The 19871-nt window shown below is 41.5% G+C and overlaps 1 pseudogene across 1 annotated transcript in view; it reads right to left on the bottom strand.

Moving 5' to 3' along the window:
* Positions 1–1739: 1739 nt before the first annotated feature.
* LOC309383999 (vomeronasal type-2 receptor 26-like) overlaps positions 1740–19871 on the bottom strand; it is a 28040-nt pseudogene continuing 9908 nt past the window's right edge. The window contains exons 6-11 of the transcript in view: positions 13036–13254; positions 8611–8621; positions 6422–6713; positions 4410–4628; positions 3514–3643; positions 1740–2644 (exon numbers count right to left, since the gene is read on the bottom strand). The product of the transcript in view is annotated as a vomeronasal type-2 receptor 26-like (transcript). The remainder of the gene's footprint in view (positions 2645–3513; positions 3644–4409; positions 4629–6421; positions 6714–8610; positions 8622–13035; positions 13255–19871) is intronic.

Consider the following 19871-nt stretch of genomic DNA (forward strand, 5'->3'; position numbering starts at 1 on the left):
ACTGGTTCATGTGATTAGGTAATAAAAAATGCTTTAAAAATTAAAAAAGTTGGCCATGCCCACCCAGTCACACAACTCACACATCAAGCCATGCCCAGAGAACCAGTGGCAATTTTTTTTTTACATTTCACAACTGTTTCTAATCATTTACTGAACAAGCACATCTCTTATTTTATTATTGTTAAAAAAACAACATCAAATTTTAAAAAGCCCCAAAGACAAAAAAAGTTACTTCTTTACAAATAAATCAGAGATTCCTATGCCTCATTATATTCTCTCAGCAATTGAGATTGGGCCTTGGTAGGATAATGAAGATGCAAGCCAAGAGACCAGCCCCAGAGGCCAAGATGGAGAAGATCTCCACAGCCACCATGGACTTCCATTTGGTCCTCAAATTAGCAGAGAAGAAAGTGACCCAAATAATGTAAATGACCAGCATACTAAATGTAATGAACATGGCTTATTAAAGCTGTTGTGTAATTTCAGAGTCAGAAAGGCTGCCACAAAACAGAGTTGGGGAAAAATGGAACTTTGATGTTATACATGTTGATGGCAGCAAGACTATTTTATGCACAAAAATGGAAGGACATTTCAGTCCCCAAAATGGACGTATGGCTGCAAAAGTTGATGGAGTTAGCAGAAGTGGCTAAATTCACCATTTTGATTGAAGAAAAAAACATAAGTTCTTTTGTTTCTACTTGGAAACTATTCTAGACTTTGTGCTTGTGGTAGAAAAAAAATGAAACTCTGATTTTGAGTTTTACTGATTTGATAAATTTGTTGTTATAGAAATGGCTAGTTTATCCAGTGGTGGGATTCAATTTTTTTTTACTACAGTCTCTGTGGGCATGGTTTGGTGGGCATGATGTGGCTTGGTGGGCATGGCAGGGGAAGGATACTGCAAAATCCACATTCCCTCCCAATCAAATGAGATTCAGGAGGCAGAGAATAAATGGGGGCAGGGCCAGTTATAGGTGGTATTTACCAGTTCTCTGAACTACTCAAAATGTCCGCTACCGGTTCTCCAAAATTGGTCAGAACCTGCTGAATAACATCTCTGGTTTATATTGTTATGTACAAGTAAAATGTTGAGGTTTGATATTACTGTTTTATTCCACTGCACCAAAGAGGATCGGAAGTCAATGCCTTTCTCCACTTTCTCCCTTCTTTTCTACATTCTCCTTTCCCTCCCTTAATCTTCCTGCTATTTGCTTTCATATTTTTGAATTTTATATTATACTCTAATAAAAACTGTAAATTTTGAAAAAAGAAAGAAATAAGAGGAAACTCTACAAGGTGTCAGAAATGATGGAAACAAATATATATGCACAGAAACATTGATATGGAACCTAACCTTTTAAAGCACTAAAATATACACTAGCTAATTAAAAGAATTAAAATTAAAAATATATTTCTCAAAATAATGAACATATCATTAACAGCAAGCTTTCTTTCTCCATAGGGAACCGGGCCCCAATGTGGACACCTGGAAGACATGGGATGAAAAGGACTGTATGATTGTTCCTGATAGCAGGTTTATTTTTTTAGTCATTCTTTTACTTATTCAGTTTCTATATTTGCCCACCTCAAACAAGTGATTCTTAGTATAATCAGTTAGAGCATTTGATAATGTCATTAATGGACATGTTACACTTTCTCTGCCAAAATGTTTTAGAAAAGTCACAAGATACTAAACATGCCACAAAGCAAAATTAAAATGTTTCCCAGGTGTGCATCAGTTAGAGATTTTTGTTCCTTATCATATTTTCCCTACAATTTAGATGGGGCCTCAGTAGGATAATGAAGCATTTGGGGAAAAAGATACAAGCCAAGAGACCAGCCCCAGAGGCCAAGATGGAAAAAATCTCCACAGTCACCATGGACTTCCCTTTAGTGCTCAGGTAGGTGGGGAGGAAGGTGATCCAAACACTGCAAAAGACCAACATGCTGAAAGTAATGAATTTGGCTTCATTAAAACTGTCAGGCAGTTTCCTAGCCATAAAGGCCACAGTGAAACTGATCAGGGCCAAGAAACCCAGGTAAGCGAGGACAGTATAAAACATTAAAGCTGTGCCTTCATTACATTCCAGGATGGTTTCTCCAATCAAAGAGTAGTAGTCCATGTTGGGAAATGGAGGAGAACTTAGCAGCCAGGTGGCACAAAGGACTGCTTAGACCAGGGGACAGCCTAAGACAATGGAGTTGGTCAGTGGTTTTCCTAAGAATTTCCTTGTCTTGTTCCCTGGTTTGGTGGCCATGAAGGCCAGAACCACCATGACAGTTTTTGCCAACACAGAGGAAACCGCAAGGGAAAAGAGAATGGCAAAAGTAGTTTGTCGGAAAAGACAAGTGAACCTCCTGGGTCGACCAATGAAGAGAAAGGAGCAGAGGAAGCAGAGAAGGAGAGAAACCAGGAGGATGTAGGTGAGATCACGGTTGTTGGCCTTGACAATTGGTGTGTCACGATGTTTAAGGAATATTGCCAGGACTGCAGATGTGATCACAGAGAGAAAAAGAGTAAGGAAAACTAAAGTGTATCCCAGAGTCTCTTGATAGGAAAGAAAGTGCATCTTCTTTGGAATGCATTGGTCCTTGTCCTTGTTGGGAAATTGGTCTTCTGGGCAGGGGTCACAGTGAGCTGCATCTGCAATTAAGAGTCTTTGTCTTAGGACTCAGGGTCATCCACAGTGAGTTTTATTCACCCCTTCTAGGATTCCACTGTGTGCAATTCAAAATTGTGATGAAATGTTGATGAAGTGATGAAAACAATTCTTGGGCAGCCCTAAAATGTGGAAATCATCATGGATTGAAAAAGAGCCCCAGTTGCTCAGAGAACTGGATCTCTCTTCCCCATTCATTGAGAATTTGCATGATTGTTTTATTTTTCTTTCACAGGGAGAAATTGGAATCTGATCTTCCCCCACCCCCAGATCATACTGGAAGCCCAATAAGATCTATACACCTGTCTATTAGGGATCCTGCTATTTACTGTTCAGGTATATTATCTGCTGATATGTCTTATAATCATAAGATGACACAGACATGCAGAAAGGAGAACACTCACACCTGTGTGGAATGGGAGGTCTCTGAGGTGGGAGAATGGGTCTCCCCTATGTCAAATCATCCCAGCTGAAAGTTTCCAGGAAGATTAATATTCCAGACAGAAGAGGCACAATAAAGTAACACAAATGAACAGCTACACTATTGTATTAATTTATAAAAAGTATCAGTAGCCAATATTCCCATTCATATGTGACAGCAGGAGCAGAAAGGACAGCAGTAAATTTAGAAAATTGTTGCCTTGACTCCACTGTGTATGAAATTGGGTCAGAAGAGAAGTTCTGATAATCGTCATCCCTCAGGTGTGGCTAGTTAAACAGTAGGCAGGGCAATTTGTATCCACACCTTGAAGCACATAAAAGCCACCACATGTGACCAAAATTACTCTTAATGTTTTGATCTACCGAATGGCTTCCTTGATCCTGGAAGATCTACATTTGAATTATGCTCTACCTATTTGATTAGAGATGGTTCCTTCTGGACAAGGAGCACATTGGTAGCAGCAAACCTGCTCGCCCTCTGGAACTCTTCTCCTCTCTCCTGCCTGGCACCTCTTGACACCACACCTGGCAAAGGGCACCTTCTGAAAGAGAAAAGAGAAATGTTTGAGAAGAGGCCCTAGAGCTGAAGTTTGCCAGGAAAACCCTATCACATCCATGCAGCATAAAACCTCAGCCCCCAGCCTAGTAGCATGTCAAAAGCAATGTTCATTGCATTGTGTATGCACGTGTAGTGCGCATCAAGCACACACATGTGGTACACCCATGAGTAGTGACTGCCAGAACCCACCCCTGTTGGATACCAATCAAGGAGAGAAGCAACTTAGAACTGAGGAGAAATTTCCTGACAGTGAGAACAATTAATCAGTTTGCCTCCAGAAGTTGTGAATGCTCCAACACTGGAAGTTTTTAAGAAGATGCTGGATAACCATTTGTCTGAAGTGGTGTAGGGTTTTTTGCCTAGGCAGGGGGTTGGACTAGAAGACCTCCAAGGCCCCTTCCAACTCTGTTACTCTATTCTAAATTACATTCTGGCATAGTGTCTTTGAGCGACAGCTTTTTCTAAAAGAAACATTCATTACATTCAAACTAAACAGGAATGAATCATAGCATTCACTGTTGTTTCCTCTAATTGCACCCTGGGTTCAGCCAGGACTTTTCTTCAATTCCAAGGCGTTCTGAAGATGGCACAAATCAGCCTTGAACCAGTTGCATGAAAAAGAGAACTTTCACAGCCCAGCTGTCATATTTCCTGATTAATTATCCTCTTTTTTCAATGAGAAAGACATTTGCCATCCCCAGGAGAGAACGAGCCTTTCCCTGAATTCAGAACAGTTCCCTCCATCTCACCTTGGTAGCCCAAACAATAGAACTGGAGTGGATAGTAAAATCCTGCCCTGGGGAAGCTCCGGGATCTATACGGCCAATTTTCACAGGGACAAAAGAATGGTTTGGGAGGAGAAGCCAGTTGAGAATCTCATAGCAAGGCAATCCCAGCCCGTTTTCCGAGAAGGAGATTTCATCTCCAGCACTGTTGTTGAAGTGGACGTTCCTCAAATAGGGAAGAAGCTGGAAAAAAAAGAAACCACACCTTTTTCCTTCTGTCATCATCATCATCTTCATTTAATGGCCCCCTAATTCCTTGTGGGGTGGAGTCTGGGCAATTGAGTGGAGCTAGCAGAGTGTTTTAATGGCTGGATGCCCTTCCTGTCACCAATGCAGAGTTTTGTTCAGCAGATATATTCCCAGTGTGCCCAGAGAGAGAAGCACCTGCCTCTATCTAGGATCAAACTGAGAGCCTCCTGTTTGAGAGGTGACAGCACCACCTCTAGGCCACGGCACCACACCATATTTCTCCTCCTATCCTGGGCGCTTTTTAGAGAGTCACGGTTGAGAGCATTTTAACAAACTGCATCACCGTTTGGTTTGGTGGCATCAGGGCCTCACTCCATATGGAGACTTTAATCAGTAGCTCAAAAATACACATGCAGAGCTCCCAGTCTAAACCTTTGTGGACTGGATAAAAAGTCAGAGAAATTACCTGGAATGACTGGATTTTGGAGATCCTCCTTCCAAGCTTCTTCATGGCTGGTTGCCCTCCTGATCCATGCATTGCATGTAAAGCGTGTGCCACAGCATAAACGGCATTGTAGATTTTGTAACTTTCACTCGTCATGGTTGTTTCGAAGATGTAAGAAGGTACGTTTTGTAATTTTTCCTTTCCTGAGCATGTTTTTTCCCCCTTTTGAGGGATCTTTCCTGGTTTCTGGACTGTGCAATCAAACACCTTTCCCCACCATAGTGCCAGAAATATATTGCCTTGTGGGTTGAAAGGGTCTAAAGTTAGAAGAAAATGGGTGAATTCCAATAAATCACTGGTGTGGCCCCTAATATGCAAAGCCCCATGGAATTGCGTTACAATTTTCAATGTCTCATCGTGTTCCATCTCACTCAGTTTCCAAAGGGAAGTTAAGATCCAAACTTTTTGAAATGTTGTCTTTTGAAATTCTTGATAAACATTCAGAGCCACTGGAATATTTTCAACAACTCTGGAGTCTCCAAACAGAACAATCACTTCAACTTTAAGCCAACTGTTGAAAATACGAATGAAATGTCTGGCTGTATCCATCATTTCCTCAGATTTGAATATTTCAGTGAAGACCAGGCAGATCTCCTTCTCCTTGAGCATTGGCATCACAGATGAGATGAAATGTTCTCCATTGTCATCATCAGGGGCCACCAACCCAACCCAGTTCCACTGGAAATACAGGAGCAGCTGGACTAAGCCCACATACTGAGGGAATTCACTGGGATTAATTTGGAAGAAGGAAGAATGAACTGTGCTGTCTCCCTGAGTGAACTCAAAGCCAATACCAAGCTGGAGAAAGTGAGAATCCTCTTTAAGAGACAAAGTACACTTTAATGCTGATGTTAAGGGTCCCTATTGTGTGGTTGATTGCCCCACGGTTAGTTTTGCTCATTGTGAGTGGCAGGCTTCATCTTCCTCCCTTCTTAGGAAGAGCCAGCAGTTACCTATTTTGCCTCATTGTGGTAAATCAGAAGTCAAAGGAATAAACCATCAACTCATAAAGAGGGTTAAAAAAATTGCATTGAGAGGGTGGCTACACTTTTGTGAGAAATCCTAGGAACAAATTCCTTTTGGCACATACAACATTTCAGAATTACCTACTTTTGGGGGGCTCATAGAAAACATATCTTGAGATATTAAATATAAAAATGAATTCATTGGATTCTCTCAGTATCACATTCCTGATGTACCCTTCCCCAAAAGATCTTTGCTTTCATCATTGGGTCTTGTGTGGTTTGTCTACACCATATTGTACCCTGTGCAGCCCGCTTACCTGTGAGACCTGGAAGATGCTGAAGATGGAGGCCATCAACCTTGAAGATTTGGGGTCGAGACCTCCAATGACAGAGAGCAGAGAGTCCTGCCTGTCACATTTATAACCTGGAACCATTCGGCCTCTTGTGGAGAGCAGGGAGAGGCTGTATAAGGAAATCTTCGTCTCAATTTGGTAATTGTCATAGATGTGGAAGCCAAGGGTGATGTTGGGCAGGAGAACCAGATCCTTGTTGATCTCCCTGGCAGCAAACACCAAGGCCATGAACTGCTGGTAATTCTTGGGTATCACTCTAGAGTGAGAACAGCATTGGGGACCCTTAGAGGAAAGCTCATGAATTCAGGAAGAGTTTGCCTTCCCTTTGTTCTGTGTTCTTTTGGCATTTTGTTTTGGAGCAGCAAGTCCCAAGTATGAGGTTTTTTTTTTTAAAAAAAGTTTCTTAATTAAATTTCATATCAGTGCTCCAATATCTCAGGGGCTGCCATAAAGAAGAGGGAGTCAAACTATTCTCCAAAGCACCTGAGGGTAGGACAAAAAGCAATGGATGGAAACCAATCAAGGAGAGAAGCAACTTAGAAATGAGAAGAAATTTCCTGACAGCTAGAACAATTAATCAGTGGAACAACTTGCCTCCATAAGTTGTGAATGGTCCAACAGTGGAAGTTTTAAAGAAGAGATTGGATATCCATTTGTTTGAAGTGGTGTATGGTTTCCTGCCTAAGAAGGAGGTTGGACTAGAAGACCTCCAAGGTCTCTTCCAACTCTCCTATTCTAAATTTGAAAGGTTTTGTGAGAAAGAAGAAAAGCCTTGTCTCTCCACATCATGGACCATTTCAAACTCCTCTATTGTTCCTGCCTCCTTCTCTTTCCTCCAGTGGCTGCAATCCTCCCCCATTGCTCTTCCAGCAGCCTAATCAATTTAGAACAGAAATGGAAATAATGGAAATGGGATGGGATTGAATAGAATAGAATAGAATTCCATTGTCATTTTAAATGTATACTAATCAGCATACATTAAAATGAAATGCCATTGTGTTCAGCTCTCAAAAGGGAACTATTCTACATATAGCTACACACACACACATTGAATGATGCAGAGAAACATCACAGTCTAGTTTGAGTCTATGCATGTATTTGGTTGAGCAGATGCTTCAGGTCTGGTCATCATTGCTGAGCACAAGACTCCAGAGTGGAGGCCATTGATTTACTTCAAGGCGTTATTCATGAGAAATGCTGATTTCAGGATGAGTTTTGTTTCTGGTTTACTACACCAGCCCCCTCTGTAAAGGACAGAATGTTTCTTTGAGTTTTTCTCCCAATTAATATTATTCTCTCAAAATCTTCCCTAAGCCAGCTGAGTTTGTTACATGTTGTTCCTTCTCACTTTAAATAAACTTTCATCAGCTTCTGATCAAAAGTTCTGAAAGGTTGAAAAGTAAGTCCATTCATGAACAATACTGATTACAAAACTGAATTTTTACCTGACACTCTAAAAGGGCTGAATTCTTAATTTTCTGATTTGACTTTCAGTCCAGATAAATACTATAAGTCAAGTAATTCTCTAGACAGAGTTTCTAGTGTGTTCTCTCTCCTTAAATTCCATTGCTTATCATCTTCCTGATGAGGAGTTCTGGGAACGTGGATAATTCCAGCCAATCTATGAGCCTGGCTCTTTATTAGAAAAGCACAAAGATTTGAACTACATTTGGACATTGCAAATATCACTAGAACAATTCCACAAAGTGTCCCTAAATCAAAAGCAAAGGAAACAATGATTTACATCTTCCCCTTCCTGGTGAAACTTACGAAGTATAAACACCAAGCCGTAATGGGTCATTTTGAAAGTCTGGTTTCCTGAAAGGAACAAAGGTTTGCAGATGCAAATTCCCACCAATAATCAGATCACCAGGCTTGTAATAGTATCTGTGAATGCTGGAATGTTTCTTCAAGACACATACAGTTTGCATGCTCTTAGCAGATGTTGGAGGCAGGAGCCAGAAAAGCAACAGCAGCAGCATCAGGAGGAGAGGCAGCCCAGCCATTCTTCTCACCTTCCCTCCTAGATCAGAAATCATGGTTGATGGAGAGGCTGAATTGCAGGGAGCGCTTCAAATCTCAGCACAAAAGAGACAGACTGTGCCACCTGGATGTCTCCAGGGCAAATTTATTCCAGGTAAGCTTTTTCTCACCTGTGCTTGGGCTGCAACCAAGGAGAAAACTGAGGCCAACTGAGTCTCACCAAACAAAGGAGTTGGTCCTTTGCAAGACAAGTGAAGGTGAACTCTCCTCCCCCCTCTGGAAGGAGCCAGAGCATATTTTTCACTGCAGATTTTTCTCTTGGAAGCCTTTCGTGGGGAGAAATCCACAAGGGAATACATTAAGAATTACTGTCCTTATGATAATTGCAAGAAAAAGCAATTCTCCTATCCCCTTAGCACTGGATTTGTTTTGCACGCGAGAAGAGGAAAAACATCCTTGTGTCTCTTGTTGTGAATCCACAGTTCATGTAGACTTTAGAGTGAAGGTGAAGTTGTGTTTGACCTCCACAACCTCCATATACAAAATGGAGTTTCTGCCACATACTGAATCCAAACGCAGGACCCAAAGCAAATAATCCAGGCTCACTGCAGGGATTTACTAGAAAATGGTTTTCCCAGTTGCAATGTATGACTGTGAAGGTTGGACCATGGGGAAGGCTGAGTCCCAAAGAATGGAGGCCTTTGAACTATGGTGCTAGAGAAGACTCCTGCAAGTCTCTTGGACTGCAAGGCAATCAAACCGGTCAGTCCTAGAAGAGATCAACTCTGACAGCTCTTTAGAAGGCCAGATCCTGAATATGAAGCTCAAATATTTTGGCCACCAAATGAGAAGGAAGGACTCACTGGAGAAGAGCCTAATGCTTGGAAAGATTGAGGGCAAAAGAAGAAAGGAAGATACAGAATGAGGTAGCTGGATGGAGTCACGAAAACAGTAGGCGTGAGCTTAAATGGACTCCAGAGGATGGTAGAGGACAGGAAGGACTGGAAGAACATTGTCCATGGGGTTGCAATGGGTTGGAACACAACTTCACAACTAACAACAATAGCTTTTAAGATAATATAAATGCTAATGGGTTATGGTGGCATATGACAAACAAGTTGTACACTAGAAAATGCTAGTAGTAACACCAATGCTTTGAGGGGATAAATGGTTTAGAATAGAATTGATTAGAATAACATTCTAATGTTATTCTAAGTTGGAAGGGACCTTGTAGGTCATCTACTCCAACATCCTGCCCAACCAGGAGACCCTACACCATTTCTGACACCTGGCTGTCCAGTAAAGGCCTCCAGTTCTGGGGCACCCACAATTTCCAAAGGCAATTTGTTCCACTGTTTAATTATTCTCACTGTTTAATTGCTCCATCCAACTTCCTTCTTCATAATAATTGCCAAAAATATTAGGAATAGCAGAAATAGGAAATATCCACCAATATCTGTTTCACATGATCTTATTCATGAATAATATTTCTCTAGTAAATTAATAAAGAATAAAACAACGTAGTTCATTTAATTAAAACACCCTCTAATAATCAATTGAAAAAAAGTCAGTAAGGAATTGAGCATAGCCTCAGGAACCAATGGAAAGGAACAAGCTAAAAAACCACAGATAGTGAAATAAACCCAACTGTAAGGTATTGCATTTCCAATCTTCCCAAGGAAGCAGAACAGTTGAAACTGCAGTTGTTCCAAAAGGAGCTTTTATTGAAAGGCTTGTGATAGCAAGAGATCTAGGCGGGGACTAAATCTCCCCACTTAAAAATCAGCAATTTAAAGCAGTGCAAACAAAACCCCTCCCACAGCACAGCAATGCAGGAAACAGAAAGTTCATATAGAGATCCTTCCAATCCTCCCCCCTCCCACAAGAATGCCAGCATCCCAATCGAAATATATAGGACCAAACATTCACACATTTTTAAATATGCTTTTAGTAAAATTAATAAAGGCTGGAAGCTGTCATTTTGGAAACTAATATCCAAATAGATAATATCAATGTTTATTATCATTGATCTTTGGGACAACTACCATTATTGAAAAAAATGGGTGATTATTTCAGATTAACAGACATTCTGTGATTACTCACATCACTTGATTTCTAATTATTTAATGGACAAGGTCATCTCTTAGTTCCTTATTTTTTTTAATAAATAAGATCAAATTGAAAAGTGTCCCAAATCAAAATAAAATCTCCCAATCCCTGCATAAGGGCATTTTAATGGATTTTTATGTTGTGACTTTAAATATTGTGAACAAGCTGGAGTCGCTGTGTGTAAATTAGGTGGCAATATAAATATGTTATATAAATAAATAATATGATCAGAGATCCTTGGTGCCTCATTATATTTGTTCTACAATTCAAATTGGGCCTAAATAAGATAATGTAGCATTTGGGGAAAAAGATGCAAGCCAAGAGACCAGCCCCAGAGGCCAAAATGGAGAAGATCTCCACAATTACCATGGACTTCCCTTTGGTGCTCAGGTGGGGGGGGGGGGGAGAAAGCTGATCCAAACATTGCAAAAGACCAGCATGCTAAAAGTAATGAACTTTGCTTCATTAAAGCTGTCAGGCAATTTCCTAGCCAGAAAGGCCACAGTGAAACTGATGGCAGCCAGAAAACCCAGGTAAGCCAGGATAGCATAAAACATTAAAACTGAGCCTTCATTACATTCCAAGATTGCCTCTCCTACCAAGGAGTGGAAGTCCATGTTGGGAAATGGGGGAGAGGTTGCCAGCCAAGTGACACAAAGAACTGCCTAGATCAGGGGACAGACTAAGACAATAAAGTTGGTCAATTGTTTTCCTAAGAGTTTCCTTGCCTTGTTCCCTGGCTTGGTGGCCATGAAAGCCAGAACCACCATGACAGTTTTTGCCAACACAGAGGAAACTGCAAGGGAAAAGAGAATGGCAAAAGCAGCTTGTCGCATGAGACAGGTGAGCTTCCCAGGTCGACCAATGAAGAGGAAGGAGCAGAGGAAGCAGAGCAGAAGGGAGACCAGGAGGATGTAGCTGAGATCTCGGTTGTTGTTCTTGACAATCAGTGTCATGATGTTTAAGGACAATCACCAGGACAGCCAATGTGATCACACAGAGAGAAAGAGTGAGAGATGCTAAAGAATATCCCAGGGGGTCTTGATAGGCAAGGAAGTGGAGCATCTTGGCAATGCATTCATCCTTGTTCTTGTTGGGATATTGGTCTTCTGGGCAGGGGTCACAGTGAGCTGCATCTGAAATCAAGAGTCAGTGTGAATTTCATGGTGAATCAACAAAGGCAATCTTTCCATCCATATTGACAATGCTGGGAATAAGTTAGCCAGAAAATCGGATCTTTTCTTTGGCTCAACGTCTCTGCTTTATGCTTCAAATCCACTCATTCAAACATTTTTTATTCAGGGAAGGGTAAATAGACATAGATCGGTGTATCTGCCCTGTGTCCAACAGGTCTATGACCTTTCTGGGACATTGAGAGTTGTGATGGTAGAAGCATATCCTTAATACAAATTAAAGCTTGAATCTCACATCCCAGTCTTTCACCAAAAAATGTTAGCTGGTTTTGCCAATGGCATGTAAAAGTAGGAGTAGAAAGCCTAGTAGGGAACCTATGAATTGTGCCCCAAAATTATCCCATATTAAATTGCTGAGGAGCAGGTAAAGTGGACTAGGGGGTAATGAATTGAGAGGGTCTGCTGAAAAGTATGAATATATTGAAGCATGTAAAATATGCCTATCAAAACCGATGCTAAAATTAATATTTTTCCACTGAATGACTTCCTGGAAGATCAACTCTGCCCTACCTGTCTGATGAGAAATGGTCCCTTCTGAACAAGGGTCACATTGGTAGCAGCAAACCTGCTCTCCCTCTGGAACTCTTCTCTTCTCTCATGCCTGGCACCTCTTCATGCCACACCTGGCAAAGGGCACCTTCTAAAAGGGAAAAGAGAAATATATGAGATGGCCTAAGTAATAAATGCACTTCATTTGTCTATTTCTACTTTTCTGTTTCCATCTTTGAAGGTCTTCATAAGAAATGGTTTACTAGGGCCAAGTAGAGGAATAAGCTCCAGGGGGATCCAGGCCAGTGGCAATCCTGACCCATGAATGGAATGCTGGAGATTGGAACTGAGACCTCAAAATGCAAAGAAATACTTGTGACATTAAAAAAAGCTACAGCTTTTCTGAAAGAAAGAATCGTGAGGATCCAACTGAATGGGATTGTATGCTGATTAGTGTTCATTCAAAGTGACAATAAAGCTATTCTATTCTATTCTATTCTATTCTATTCTATTCTATTCTATAGTAAATTAACCCAGACAATGTACTGTTCACTAAGTATCTTGAAGGAAAATAAAAAAAAATAAAGGAAATCTGTGTTTCAAACAGGAGTTCTTCCCAATTCTACCTCCTCTTGGACTTTTCAGAAATCAAATCTCAAATGTGTTAAGCTTGAATGTGGTTTTTACATCAAACTCCTGAAATATTTTCTGATTTGATAGAGCTATTTTCCACTTAGGACGTTCTGCCTCTCCAGGGGGAGAACAAAGCCTTCCCTGAATTTATAAGGTTTCCTTTCAACTCACTTTTGTGGCCCAGGTGATCCCATCAGAGTTAAGAGTGAAATCCTGGCCTGGGGGAGCCCCAGGATCTATTTGCCCAATCTTCATGGGGACAAAAGAGAGACTGGGGAGAAAAAGCCAGTTGAGAAGATCATAACAAGCAGACCCCAGTCCGTTTTCTGGGAAGAAGACTTCCTCTCTAGCATTGTTGTTGAACTGGACCTTCCTCAGGTAGGGAAGAATCTGAAAGAGAGTTACAGAAATCAGAGTCATTGTCAGAAAGCCAAAATCATAATGGGATGGCCATCATCCTGAGAAGTTAGAGAATTTCCCTTTGGCGGATCTGAGCATCAAGGAGTAACATCAAATATTTAACTCCATTCCCAAAACGACAACATATCCTCTTGATCATTGGACACTTGCATCATGTCTTCTTCGATTCCAGTTTTACTAGACAGATTCATACTGTACATACATAGATTTTAATGCAACACTTCAAATTTCATTGCATAGTTTTGCTCCTGTAATATTTGGCTATATCATCATCTTCTTTTAATGCCCCCATAATCCCTTACGGGGTGGAATCTGGGCAACTGAATGGAGCTGAGTGATGACTGGCTGGATGCCCTTCCTGTCGCCAATGCAGTGTTTTGTCCAGCAGATACATTCTTAGTGTGCCCAGAGAGAGAATCATCTGCCTCCAGCTAGGGTTGAACTCACAGCTTCCTGATTGTGAGGCAAGAGTGCCACCTCTAGGCCACCGCACCACTTTAATGATTGGCTATGTACACATTCATTTTTTATTTCGTCCCAAGGCCTCATCAATGACAGATGCATTTTAAGGATGCTTCATTTCTATCACAACCTCGCACAATTCCACTCGCTTTCTCCAGCAGATACTCAAAGAGAGCAGAATGAAGGAAGCCGGTCTTTCCAAGGTGTGCGTGTGAAGGTGGATGTGTGATGTGGAAGGAAGCGCCCATCCTGGTTTGTCACTTCCCACTTTCCAGAGGTCTAACATTTAGCTGTAAGGTCAGATGAATTTCAAGCCAGGAGACAAGAAGATCCACATTGAGTCTTGCTGAATATGCTGAAGTTGACAGAAACTGTTTTAACCCAAGAAGCAAAGCAGTAAAGAAATAGCCAATTAACTACATGGGTGGAGGTCACAAAGGTTTCTAAGTCATGGTAACATAAGCAGAGGTTGGAATGAATTCAATGCCTTTCTAGAGGAAGGATTCAGGCTAACTACTGAGGGGAATTGAGGTGAAGTGATGGCCCTTATGGGAGGCCAGCTCTGAGAAGGTCATCGGAAATAGCAATAGCAATAGCACTTAGACTTATATACAGCTTCACAGAGCTTTTACAGCCCTCTCTAAGCACTTTTCAGAGTCAACCTCTTGCCCCACCAACAATCTGGGTCCTCTTTTTACTGACTTTGGAAGGATGGAAGCTTTAGTCAACCTTGAGCTGGTCAAGATCGAACTCCTGGCCATGGGCAGAGTCAGCCTGCCATGCTGCATTCTAACCACTGGGCCTGTCAGGGTTCCAACAAACTCCTCATCAAAGAACCAAAGTTCACTCCAATTCAGTCTGTTCAAAGTCTTTATTAGAGAAGTCATATTGGCATGTCTGGGAAACCCCAAATCTGAATCCCCATGTTTTTCCAACCCTTAAACTAAACTGAATCCCTGCCCCTGTCCACCCTCAGCCGGTCACATGCACCAATCGTAACCCTGGTCCCCAAGTCACCCAGAGTTCAGGAATGCTTGTCCAGGTGCTAGCAAGCGTCTTTGGTCCCATGGGAATGGAATGGTGTCTTCACCCCATTCTCCCTCCCCCCCCCATTCCCAAAGCAGGCCACTTGCAGTGGAGAAAGTGGTGAGGACACAGAAGAAATCATTTGTAGTTCATTTCCTTCTATCTATGACAAAGCACATATGTGAGCTTGAGCTGAGTCCATAGGGGACCCTGCACATCCTCTCCACGACCTGCTTTCCTTGTTACCTTCTGGGAGGGGGCTTCATGGCATCTGAAGCAGAACATCTAGATTCAGTCACAGTTTTGTTCCATATAGCATCAACCTTGTGAATTCTCAGGTTTTCTTTTTCCACTTTGTATTCAGTATCTCTATCTCTATCTAACTCTATATCTCTATCATCTATCATCGATCATCGATCATCTATCTATCATCTATCTATCATCTATCTATATTCTATCTATCATCTATCATCATCTATAATCTATTGTCTGTCTGTCTGTCTGTCTGGGATGTAACCCTAGGCTTGGCTTGGCAATGTAAATAAGCTATGATTGTTACAAATGTATCTGTTACTTTAAATGCTAGAGAGAAGTAATTGGTTTGTTACCTCAAGCAGCCATAAGAGGGAGCCAGAATGGCTGTTAGCTCTCTGTTTGTTAGACACTGATCTGTGTATTGTGAGGTACTGTGGTTTGCTACTGTTAGCTGTTTTGTGTGCTAGACTGACTATTTGATAACTGAGTGACTGAACTGTGTATGACTTGGACTGTTAACTGGACTCTGAATACCTCTTTATTTCCACATAGTAAACTACTATATTTTATACTATTCAGTGTCCCTGTATGCTGGCTTGTGCATGTTCGTTCATACCACTCTCATTACGCTTCTCTGCACACTTGCTCTCCTAACGGGGAGCTTGATTAATTAACACTGGTTATGGGCCCAGAGTGTACCAGACATAGCTAAAAAGAGAGTTGGTGTTGATACACAATACTATATACAGAAAGCTGTTTAGTTTTGTAAGTGTTTACTATTATTATTATTATTATTATTATTATTATTAGTAGTAGTAGTAGTAGTAGTAGTAGTAGTAGTAGTAGTAGTAGTAGTATTACACAACATCCAATAATTCACCAATGAGGCTGGTAAAGCTCCACCTAATATTCCCTGTCTGTAGTCCCATTCCATCATTCCAAGTGAGTTCAGCTGACCCACCAGGCACAAGAGACATCACTCCCCAAATCCCAACCCACAAAACATAATCCAAAGTTCCAAAAACCAAAGCACCATCCAAAATTCCAAAGACAGAAAGGCAGGTTCAAAGTCCAAAAGGAAAGTCTGAGGTCCAGAGGCCAAAACAAGAATTCAAGGTTCAAGAAACAGAGCATCATGGTCAGCTCCCTATGCAAATCCCACTCACAACCAGACATCAGCAATGGCAGGGGAGGGAAGACATTGGAGTGCAGGGGGGGGGGTATTGGGGAGGATGAAGGAATGCAGGTTTGCTTGCTTGAAGCCTAAGACAGATCCAGCCCCCCAGTGTCTTCAGCTATGAAAGTGCCAGATGAAGAGACTGTTACCAAAACAACACAAATAGCAATAGCAATAGCATTTAGACATATACCACTTCACAGTTCTTTTCAGCCCTCTCTAAGCGGTTTACAGAGTCAGCCTATTGCCCCCAACAATCTGGGTCCTCACTTTACCCACCTCAGAAGGATGGAAGGCTGAGTCAACCTTGAGCCTGGTGAGATTCAAACTGCCAAATTGCAGGCTGCTGGCAGTCAGCAGAAGTAGCATGCTGTACTGCACTCTAACCAATGTGTGACCTTGCCTCAGAATACAACTGATTGGCCAGAGAATTTTCAGCAAAGTTATACTCTTGGCTGTTTTAAATGGCTGGTTCTTCCACAGTGGACATGTTCTTGATTGTTCCAGCCCCAGCAAGAGGCTCATCCAATTACCTCTTAGCATTGAACATGCCCCTTTCCAGGGAAGCTTCTTCTGACTTAGGAAACAAACAGACAAGTAACCAATACCTTCTTTTATTCCCTCCCTTTCCCTTGTTTTTCAGGTGCAGATCTCCTTTTTCTAGGGGGCCAGCATTGATGACTCACACCTGACCCATCACAAGACCCTCACTTGACACACCTACACCTGAAGCCCCATGAAACACTAACACTGACATATCCCAAACTCCGCTGAATATATTACCTAGCCTGGTGATGAAATGTTTGGAAATCAACCCACAAACTCGGAGAAAGAACCTTCACCCTCATCCTACACCCAAGCTACAGATATTCACTACTATTGCAAAACAAATATATATGCTCAAAAACACTGGCATGGAATATAACCATTTAAAATAGTAAAATATTTAGTTAAACAAATAAAATGAGAAAATATCCATCTTGAAATAAAGAACATATATTTAACACTAATTTTTATTTCTACATAGGGCCCTGGGTTTCATGGGGCCCAACTGGAAGACATGTGGTGGAAAAGGCCACATTATTCTTGCTGATAACATTGATTGATTGATTGATTGTTTGTTTGTTTGTTTGATTGATTGAATTTCTATGTCCCCCAAATCAATGGACTTTTATTGTAATCATTTATAACACATGATAAGGCCAAGGCATTATTTAATGGACATGTTCTTCCTACTCTGCTATCATGTTCTAGAATTGTCATCAGATACAAATCATGTCTCAGAAATAAATTTCTTTCATATGCCACCCTTAGTTAGAGATTTTTGTTCCTTATCATATTTTCCTTACAGTTCAGATGTGGCTTCAGCAGGATAATATAACATTTGGGGGAAAAGATGCAAGCCAAGAGACCAGCCCCAGAGGCCAAGATGGAGAAGATCTCCACAGTCACCATGGACTTCCCTTTGGTGCTCAGGTAGGTGGGGAGAAATGTAATCCAAACACTGCAGAAAACCAGCATGCTGAAAGTAATGAACTTGGCTTCGTTAAAGCTGTTAGGCAATTTCCTAGCCAGAAATGCCACAGTGAAACTCATGAGGGCCAGAAACCCCAGATAGGCAAGGACAGTATAAAACATTGAAGCTGAGCCTTCATTACATTCCAAGATGGTCTCTCCAATCAGGGAGTGGAAGTCCATGTTGGAAAATGGGGGAGAGGTTCCCAGCCAGATGGAACAAATAATTGCTTGGACCAAGGGACAGGCTACAACAATGGAGTTGGTCAATTGTTTTCCTAAGAGTTTCCTTGTCTTGTTCCCAGGCTTGGTGGCCATGAAGGCCAGAACCACCATGACAGTTTTTGCCAAGACAGAAGAAACCGCAAGAGAAAAGAGAATGGCAAAGACAGTTTGTCGGAAGAGACAGGTGAGATTCCTGGGTCGGCCAATGAAGAGGAAGGAGCAGAGGAAGCAGAGCAGGAGGGAGACCAGGAGGATGTAGGTGAGATCTCTGTTATTGGCCTTGACAATTGGAGTGTCATGATGTTTACGGAAAATTGCCAGAACTGCTAATGTGATCATAGCCAGAGAAAGGGTGAGTGAAGCTAAAGCATATCCCAGAGGCTCTTGATAGGCAAGGAAGTGGATCTTCTTGGCAATGCAATGGTCCTTCTCCTTGTTGGGGTATTGGTCTTCTGGGCAGGGGTCACAGTGAGCTGTATCTGAAATCAAGAGTCAGTTTTCATTTCATGGTGTGTCAAAAAGGATGAATCATCCTTTAATACTCATAACCTTAAGGAAACATTAGTCAGAGGCTCTTGCTTGCTATCAGCTTTTGCATTTACTCATTCAGACTTTTTTGGCAGAGAAGGGCCAGCAGACATAGCTACATTGATCTTCTGTTTCTCCAATGGATCAATTTTCTGGGAGACTGAGAGTGCTGACAGAAGAAGCACATCCCTATAATAATGAAAATTAAAACTTGAACCTCACACTCATCTTCTTCATGAAAAGATTGGCACCTGGAGTTCCCAATGGGTTGTTAAGAGCAGTAGCAAGTCTAGTGAGGAACCCATGAATTCTGCCCTGAAGCTACCCTGCATAAAAATTCTGAGGAGCAAGAAAGGTGGCCTGGAATGCAGCAGAGTTTAGATCTATGAATTCAGAGGTTCTGCTGGAAATCATAAATATTTTGAAAAATCTTGCAGAATGACAGCAGAATTGATATTTGTTCCTACTTAATGGCTTCCTTGAGACTAGAGGATACAAATTTGACATCAGCTCTACCTGTCTGATTAGAAATGGTCCCTTCTGGACAAGGGTCACAGTGGTAGCAGCAGACCTGCTCTTCCTCTGGAACACTTCTCCTCTCTCCTGCATGGCACCTCTTCACGCCACACCTGGCAAAGGGCACCTTCTATAAGAGAAATGTTTGAGATGGCCTCAGCAATACATATGCTTCATTTATTTCTCTCCACAACCTAAGCCCATCTTCAGAATTGGTTCACCCAGATGTCCAGGAAGATCCTTTGGGGAAATCAAACCAGTGGCACTCCGTCCCCACCAAGGTTGAGATTGGAATGGGGAACGTTGGATGGAAAGGAAGGCTGGTGAATCTGGGTTCCACCTTTTCTAAAAAAAAAATCATGATGATTCAACTACACCTGAATGGTGCATGGAAATTACTTTTGTCTTCCCCAATTGCATTCTGTTTTTTTAGCAGATGTTTTCCCCCAAACCCAACTCTTTGAGTCCTTAAAGGTTTTACATACTTTCCATCAAGTGGTTACCATGTTTTCTAATTCAATAGACCTATTTTCCATTTGGAAAGATGTTCTGCATGCCTTCTAGTCCAACGGCCAACTCAAACAAGAGACCCGATACTATTTCAGACAAATGGCTGACCTGTCTCTTTTTAAAACCTTCCAGTGATGAAGCATCACAAGACCAGACATTCCTCTGGTTTAATTCTGATTCCTTTTTATATTTATCATTTTGTCATTTTTATGCTGCCCGGAATTGCCTTATAGGTGACATTGATGACATACTGTATCTATATAAATAAAAATGTAATGTTTGTTTGTTCATAATCTCAAATCGCTGAAAATTCTTCATGGATTGCTTTGAAATTTTGACACAACATTGCATTCCACTACGCGCATGTTTCTAT

Source organism: Natrix helvetica, assembly GCF_964273705.1.
Source record: "Natrix helvetica genome assembly, chromosome: 1".
NCBI lineage: Eukaryota > Metazoa > Chordata > Lepidosauria > Squamata > Natricidae > Natrix > Natrix helvetica.